Source organism: Anopheles stephensi, chromosome 2 (assembly GCF_013141755.1).
Source record: "Anopheles stephensi strain Indian chromosome 2, UCI_ANSTEP_V1.0, whole genome shotgun sequence".
In the NCBI taxonomy this organism is placed as follows: domain Eukaryota; kingdom Metazoa; phylum Arthropoda; class Insecta; order Diptera; family Culicidae; genus Anopheles; species Anopheles stephensi.
In genome coordinates, this window is record NC_050202.1 from 22,569,055 (window position 1) to 22,577,247 (window position 8,193).

Genomic DNA, 8,193 nt, shown 5'->3' on the forward strand with positions numbered 1-8,193 from the left:
ATTTTTTTTTTTACGTTTCTTTGACGTTTATGCTGTAATTTTTGACATCATTTGTTTTTCTTAATTGCTATTTTTGTCGATTTTAAGTGTTTCTTTTCAATTCATAGCTTTTTTTTGCTTCCTTTCGTTATGATTTTTCTTTTTTCATTGCTTTGAATATTTCCTGGTTTTTTTACTGCCATCGTATGAGCAATTTTTTAATGTGCACTTTGTTTATTTATGTAAAATAAAGTTTTTTTGCTTTACAAATCTCCCAAAAGAGAGAGAGAGAGAGAGAGAGAGAGAGAGAGAGAGAGAGAACGATCTGCATTATTTTCCCACCGATAAACATTTTCTACAGTAATCTGCGTGCACGAACAACATGGCATGCCCACTTGCTTGTTGTAGCGTTTTGTTAACCACACCAGAAAACCGCTCGAGATTGATCATGGCGAGCATAGCACAGCACAGCACAGCAGCACCTTCAAATCCCCTTTGCGTGATTGCCCGCGAGTCGTTTTCATTTAAATAAACGTGCTCTCTCGTGTCCGATTGGATTAAGGTGAGATGCGAACACGCAGTACAAAACACCTTTTCCAACGTCATCATCATCATCATCCAGCAGCAAATGATAAGCTTCTCCTTCGCTATCTGCTGCTCGTTCTCGATATAATCCAACCGAAAGCGATTCGAATTCCGTTTTGCATTCAGCAGCCGTGGATTAAAAATGGCAAACAGACCTCCCCCCTTTTTCGGTGAAACAAAGCGCGAAAAATAATGAAAATTCTTGCACTCGACCACCCTCCCCTGCTTGCCTCCCCATCAATGTTGTGTGTGTATGGTACAAAACAAAAGCGTCCATTGTTGTTCGGGTTGTGCCGGTCATGTGCCAGTGTGCTGCCAGGTTGTGCCGGCCGTTTTGTTGTGCGGTCATTGTTAGAAGAGCGCAACCATTTTTGGCGATACTGCCCCGTAATGGTAAACCTCTACGGAGTAGCATCCTACCAACATACACTCTACGGGCACGTGTAAATGAGCGATGCGATGCGAGAGCCAAACGATGGGTTTCATGATGAATTTAAATAAGCGATTAATTGTGATACAAATTCGCTGGACGATGGTTAAATCAACACAACAAGTAACACGAATGGGAGGGGGCAGGAAAGAGGGGAGCAGGGCTTAGTGGAGAAATGTAAAACGTTGCGAGTGATTAAATTAGATCATCGTTTGAGTTGGGATCTGGTTCGTGCACGGCCATGTGGTGACCGGATCATGATGGGCCGGTAGCGATTGAGAGCGACAGATTAGCGTGAGCTGTTGTTGTTGTTGTTTCCACACGTGCCTGGACCATGGAGTCCACATATGGGGTGCTGACTGGCCGTGGGATTTGGTGTGTGTGTTTACTGATCGCGTAATGAGGATTGATTACGGTTTCAATCTGGTGGCATAGGAAACGCTGGAGAATTCGAGTTTGACATTAGACAGTTGTTAGTATCGATGGGGCTTTTGTGAGCTGGAAATTGGAAGCAGAAAAAGTAAATAACACAATCTCTGTGTAAAAATAAATTCAATAAATCTTTCATAAAGTTTCACTCTATAGCTTGTGATCAAGCTAGACTTCAAAATATAATAAAATCATACACGAATATCATAAGCATGCGTAAGTATTGGCAGATTCAAAGCAGATTTTGTTAAAAAAAATTATAAAGCACTGTTTGTCCCTATAAATGAATAAATCAAAATAGGTTTCAATTTATGACAATAACTAAATTTACTGTAGAACCCAGATTCTTGGTCCTTCCTCCACCGGTAGGAGAGCGCAACGAACAGCTCAACTTACGACTTCAAATTTATGGAGGACCAGCTAAAGGTCCCATTCCATATTAGTAAGTTATCTGATCGTTTTCTTATTCCTCTCAAAGAGGTTATCCTTCGATACGACTAGGGAATCCAGATTCCTGAGCCATCCTAAGATACTCCGATGGCATGAGAGTGCATGGTACTGCTGAACTAGTGAGGTATTTTTTCGAACAAGCTTAACACATTCCTAATAAGCTGAATTTGTCATATCGACAGCCTCTTTAGACTATGGACTCCAACAAAGCAGTGACCCATATACGAAACAATTGCTTATCAATCTTATGACTCGTCTAAAAGAGACCCAATGAAGATTGCCAATAACTGTGAAACTTCATTCAGTCCTAAACTTACTTCCTTAATTACCGCTCACGGTTTAGCGCCGTCGTCTGCCAATCCGTTATCCAGACCGTTCTGGCGGACGCATCAACGCCATCACTCCATCTCAATTTGGGACTACTACGCTTGCACTGTCCGTGTGGCCGGCCTAAAAGGACTTTACGGGCAGGGTCGTCCGGTTTCATTCTCATGACGTGACCAGCCCACTGGAGCCTGGCGAGTCGAATTCGCTGCACGATTATTATTATTATTATTCTTTATTCAAATTGTTTGCCTCAAGGGCTTTACAAAGTCAATTTATCTTATAACTAAACATACATGACACACAAGGAGGATATAGGGAGCAGACATGGTGAGACTATCGTACAGCTCGTAGAGCTCATCATTGTAGCGGCTCCTCCTTCCACACATACGGGGCCAAAAATCCTTCTGGGCCTCTTCCTCTCGAATGCGGCTAAGAGGGCTTCGTCAGTTTTGGACAGAGTCCATGTCTCAGAGGCGTATGTGAGTACTGGGACTTTAAATGTTCTGGTCAGTTCCAGCTTCGTCCGTCGTGACAGGTATTTAGAGTGGAGAAGTTTCAGTCCTAGACAGTCCCAGGATTCTAGATGTCCATTGTGTCCTACAAGTAAGTTCTAGACAGACCCAGGATATACACTAAATTTATAATAAAAAAAATAATCTTAAGAGATTGGTAAGGATTCTCAAATAAATGGTGAGAATGGCTATCCGAACATACTGCAGTGCGAATCAGCTACTTCACTTTTAATAAATATCTTTATGCTTCAAGCTGGTTCATACAATCACATACAATTCTGAGACATGAATCATATCCAAAGAACCTTTATTCCTCCTAAATGTGAATATCTTACATGGCAACTACTTTTTCTTCTTCTTCTTCTTCTTCTTTGGCACTTAAAAGCTCGATGGGTCTTGGCCTGCGCTTCCTGGCTTTCCGTGACTTAATTTGAACCTGAAGCTGGATAGTCAGTCCTTCGTACGGAAAAGAGATGGCAAGTTCAATCACTTTATTAGAGATAATTTGCAAACTGTCACATTAGCTTTGATCACCATAAATAAGAGTTTAAATACTTTAAAAACAATAAAAGAACGATGTTAACAAGTACTCACATAATTTATGTCAATACTAAAGTTATCTATAATTTAAAAATAATCCCATATCAACCACAATCTTCTATCTACAAATTATTAGAAACATATAAAACACACATAAATCCTAGAGCGATCAAGAGCTTGACACATAGCAGGATCCTGAGTATCTCCATCGTTCCATCTTATAGAAAACTAATGGTTGGAAACCCCTAGCCTCACGCATTTGTCCACACTTCGCCCGTTTAATGTAATTGCCTTCCGAATGGTACAGAATCCCACCATAGTACATATCCACCCAGTATTCACCAGAATTCACCTTCTGCTCACCGCTTTACTCGTTTCTCGTAATCTTTTGATAGCTAATAAATTTTCCTGCCACGGTGAACCCCAACTGGTGTGCGTTTTAATTGCCATAACACACACCGTATAGCACGCTGTTCGTCCTATAGCAGGGAAAACGTCTTCAAGGTAGTCCTGAAGACTTGGATGCAGTCTTCGGAAGGAACCAAAACAAAGGAACAAACAAAAAAAAATGGCGCACCAATGCTGTAAGATTTTAAGCTCATTTGAATTGTTGTGGCAGAAGTAATTTGCCATTTATTGCTTGCGATGCTCGGGACGCTGGGGTTCTGTTTTTATGTTCACCTGCAGCAGCTTCCCCTTCGGCGTCGGTTAGTGGTGTAGGACCCCACCAAAACACTGGGAAGTTCTCGTCCGTTTTCGGAGGATTCGGTGGGTGTGGTACACATAAGGACGATTCTTTTGCGTTTTCAATACCGCAAAAGGTAGCGAGGAAGACGTTCGTTTTATGCTTCCAACCGTAGAGGCAGTGAGTGCCGTAGTTTAATGATTATTGATACGGTTGTGTAGGATGGCAAGGGCTGGCAAGCATCATCGTTTAGTGGTTCGTTTTAATCCATTATGGTGCTCTGTTTGTTTTAATGTTTTCGGCAGTAAATCGAAGGTATTTATTTTATAGGCCAAGCGACGGTCCACCTCAGTAACGGTAGCGTTGACCACCCGGGCACACACACACCATTTCACAGTTGGTGCCATCGAAGCCGGCCGGACAGTAGCCGGAAAGCAGCATGATTTACGGCGCCATCTAGTGGTCGGCCGAAAAGGCCACCCAATGTACGCGGGGATTAGCATTCGAACGAGATTCGTGTCAGGGGGGAGAGGAGGGATGTTAGTTAGTGTTTCCCGGTTCTATTGGTTCCAATGTTCCTAGCCAAACGCTGGATGAAATTAAACCGAGAAAATCGAGCCATTTTGAAGGCTGGCCTGGACTTTCGGCATTTTATTGTGATTACCTTAATGAGCCGGTATTATCTATCGTAAATTATTTTATGACTCTTCTATTAATGCCATCCTACTACGCTTTTTCGGCTTCTTCTTCATCGCCTTCATTCCCTACTATTAGTTCTTACCATAGTCCCCACGGGTACCTTGCAGGGGAAAAGGTGAGAAGCAGTAATTAGCCGACAGAAGCGCTATGGGACGCCTGTCGCATGACGCGATGGGCAATAAAAACTCATCGCATCCAACTCAACTCCGGACCCGACCGATAGTCCGGCGAGTCGAGAAGTAATCGAGAATCAATTCTTAATTAAAGCAATCATGCTGGAACGGGCTCCGGCTGCGGAAGAATCTCACACGTCCTGGAGTCATCACCAGGAATCGTTCTTCAATTGCGTTTTCCTGCAAGTGAGGGCTATTTTTCTTGCTGACTGCTATGCCTGCTATGCCGACGTTTGTACTGTGTGATGCTCCTACGTGCCTTACCAGGGTTGTCATGGTGAATATTGAAAAAGGGATGTGAGCGAACCTATTGGATTTTGGTTTACGTCAGCGATAAGGATTGTAACGAGGGTGTTAGGGGAATGGCTTCGAGTAATCATGTGGATCGGATAGGAAGAAAAAATCATAAAGGCAGTCAGGGAAACATCATCGGGTTCCATGGTGTAATGGTTAGCACTTTGGACTCTGAATCCAACGATCCGAGTTCAAATCTCGGTGGAACCTACAGGAGATCATTTTTTTGTAGGTGGTGCTGTATTCATTCACGAGACGTTTGGTAAGTCATTTCAGTTGAAAACTTATAATAAGAGCTTTAGAAGAACTTAGGATCAACACTTTGTCGTCTGATGCAAAAATGGAAAAGTTTGATCTTATAATCTATTAAAGTTTTTTTTTTCGTTTTATGTTAATATAATTCTATGTTTTTAGATATTTTTCACCATTTAATATATTTTCGGAAATATCAATCATTTTTAGACTTTTTGGATTTTCTCTTGATATTTTTCTTTCAATCACGGCGGCTTGACGTCTTATTGCCATTGCATTTTTAATCCTTTGTATCCTTTATAATCCTTTTATTCTTCAGTTTTTTATTTTTTCAGATTTTTTTATGTCATTTTTTATGTTTTGTTAAATTTTTTAAACTTTTTTTATTCTTTTGATTTTTTTTAATTCCTTTCGAATATTTTGTTGATTGGTCGTATTTTTATATTTTGTTTTAATGGGGTTTCAGATTAATTTTGTCTCAAGATTAATAAAGCACATATTTAACAATCTTATAGCTAAAAGCCATCATTTACTCTTCTTTGTTCCTCACATCAGACACAATGGTTGAGGACCAATTATTCGCAAATAAAACCATTCTTCTGCCAGCAGCGAGAGTTCCTGCAATAAATTGATAATCCACGCCGGGTTGTAGCACCACAATCTTACCGGCCGGTTCGAGTGCAGTTCAGGGACAGTCGAGTACGATTGGTTGGCCGGTTAGCATTTCCTGTGGCCCGCCCGATAACCGGTTACAGGAACTCAGGCTCACCAGTAATCTACGGTTACCGGTCCGAACTGGTTCTACGCTGCACGTTGAACAATGGCTGATAATGCGTCGGACTGGAACGGTAGAGGCAGAACCAGCCGTTTGGAGGTAATGTTTGTGTAATAAATTGGTTGGTTTGATTAGCGTTTGTGATTTGCAGCATGGCTAGGAGCGCAAGGGTAGCTGGGTAGCAGGGGTCAACGGTGCTATCATCCACCATAAACCATTCCACGTCTGGTGTCTGGTGGATGATTACGTCAATGTGATTGAATTAGAATTGCTATACGTTTATGGCTTCTGTTGCTATAAAAATGGCACTTGGAGGCAGGCTATTGTTTAGCTGGTGTGTTTCGATAGCAAATATGCTTAAAATCTTAACAGATAAGAGAGAGAGAGAGAAAAAGTAAAAAAAAATCCCGATTAAAAACTGTCCAGCTTTATGGGTTGTGCTGCCACTAATCATGCTATGTGAAATAAAAGCAAAACGATCACTTTGATTCGCTTGGTTTGCGTCACAGCGCTCAGTCCTGGCAATCATCGCGTGCGGCTAAAAATATGCTGCTTTCTCGGCAAAAATTTCATCCCCCGTGCGAGATAATGCAAGAATTTCGGGCCAAAAATATGACGCAACAATGGAATCGTGTTGAATCAGCAGCAGCAGCCGGCAGAAGAAGAAAAAGAATGCACCACACTTTGTTGTGTTGGCTCTTGTCACGAATCGTGACCGGTGTGTCTTGCCCGTATTCTATTCCTGGTTTGATACGGTGCACTGCGCCGTAAGGGTAAGTTTCCATCGGGGATGATGAAGAAGTCAAGAAGTTTGCTTGGATTATATTTTTACAGTGCTGCGCTAGGGGATGACGGGCTCGTGGTTAATCGGGGTTGATTAAGTGGGAGTTGGGTGTATCGCGATAGATGGATTGGGTGATCCGACCGTGGATTGGGTTAGCACAAAAGAAGCTGTTTCCGTGGTGTAGTGGTTATCACATCCGCCTAACACGCGGAAGGCCCCCGGTTCGATCCCGGGCGGAAACAGAGATAACTTGCTTTTTTGATGCTGCTTAGTAGTAGAATTTACTGAAGATTCTTATATTATTCTATTGAGTATATTTTTCGTAACACATTGGACCATGTGTTTGCAGTGTCAGTTTTCGATTAAAACATAAGTGTAAACTACAAGTAGATTCAAGAAAATATTTACGAAGTATGCATACTAACTATCAAATAACAAAATGCATTGCGTAAATAAGCAGATAATAGTAGTATCGATTGCTTGAATATTAAGACATTTAAAGCCATTTTTTAGGAATGAAAAAAAATAATTAAAACCTTGGGAACAACCGAATTAGTAAGAAAAAAAGGGAATTAAGAAAGGTGTAATACGAATTCACCGGAAAAATAAATCCACCTCACTCATTTGCCTGTTTGAATTAAATAAAGAAAAAGAAAAAGGTAAAACGACATTGAAAGATACAAACTTATTTTATAACGTTTTTAATTTTTTATTTGATTTTATTTTATAATTTTACAATAAAAGAGAAAAATAGGATTGAACATCAAAATATTAGACAAAGACAAAGATAAAATATAGGCTCCAACTCCAACTTCAATCAATAGCAACCAAATGCAATTGAAAATAAAAAAAATCAAAATAATTTTAAAACAATTATGTAAAAGATTGGAGTAAATCAACAAACATAAATACGAATTGAATCAACTCGAAAAATCAACAACAGAACTAGTTGAACTCAGTGGTAAGCCATCAGTTGAAAAAAAAAGTTGGAAAAAAAAATCGGAGAGATGGATTAAATAATGTAAAAACAGTATTGTACAATTTTTAATGAAAATACTAGAGAGCTGATAATAAAGCAAGCGAATGGTTTAAAATAATATATTTTCGTTATTCAAAAAAAAGATGAGAATAAGAAAAATGAAAATAAAATAGAAAGTTCGAAAGCAAAATGCACAATTGACACAAAACATTAGACAAGAAAAGGGAAAAGCGTAAATAAGAAGAAAGACAACCTTGTTCAACAAGTTGATAAAATAAATAACAAATAACAAGAGAATAA

General features: G+C 40.1%; 2 non-coding genes across 2 annotated transcripts; both read left to right on the forward strand.

Annotated features, from left to right (window-relative positions):
• The first annotated feature begins 5,241 nt into the window (after window positions 1–5,241).
• Trnaq-cug lies at window positions 5,242–5,313 on the forward strand. The gene has a single exon. It is a non-coding gene; the product is annotated as a tRNA-Gln (tRNA).
• A 1,770-nt stretch (window positions 5,314–7,083) lies between these two features.
• On the forward strand, window positions 7,084–7,156 carry Trnav-aac. The gene has a single exon. It is a non-coding gene; the product is annotated as a tRNA-Val (tRNA).
• The last annotated feature ends 1,037 nt before the right edge of the window (window positions 7,157–8,193 follow it).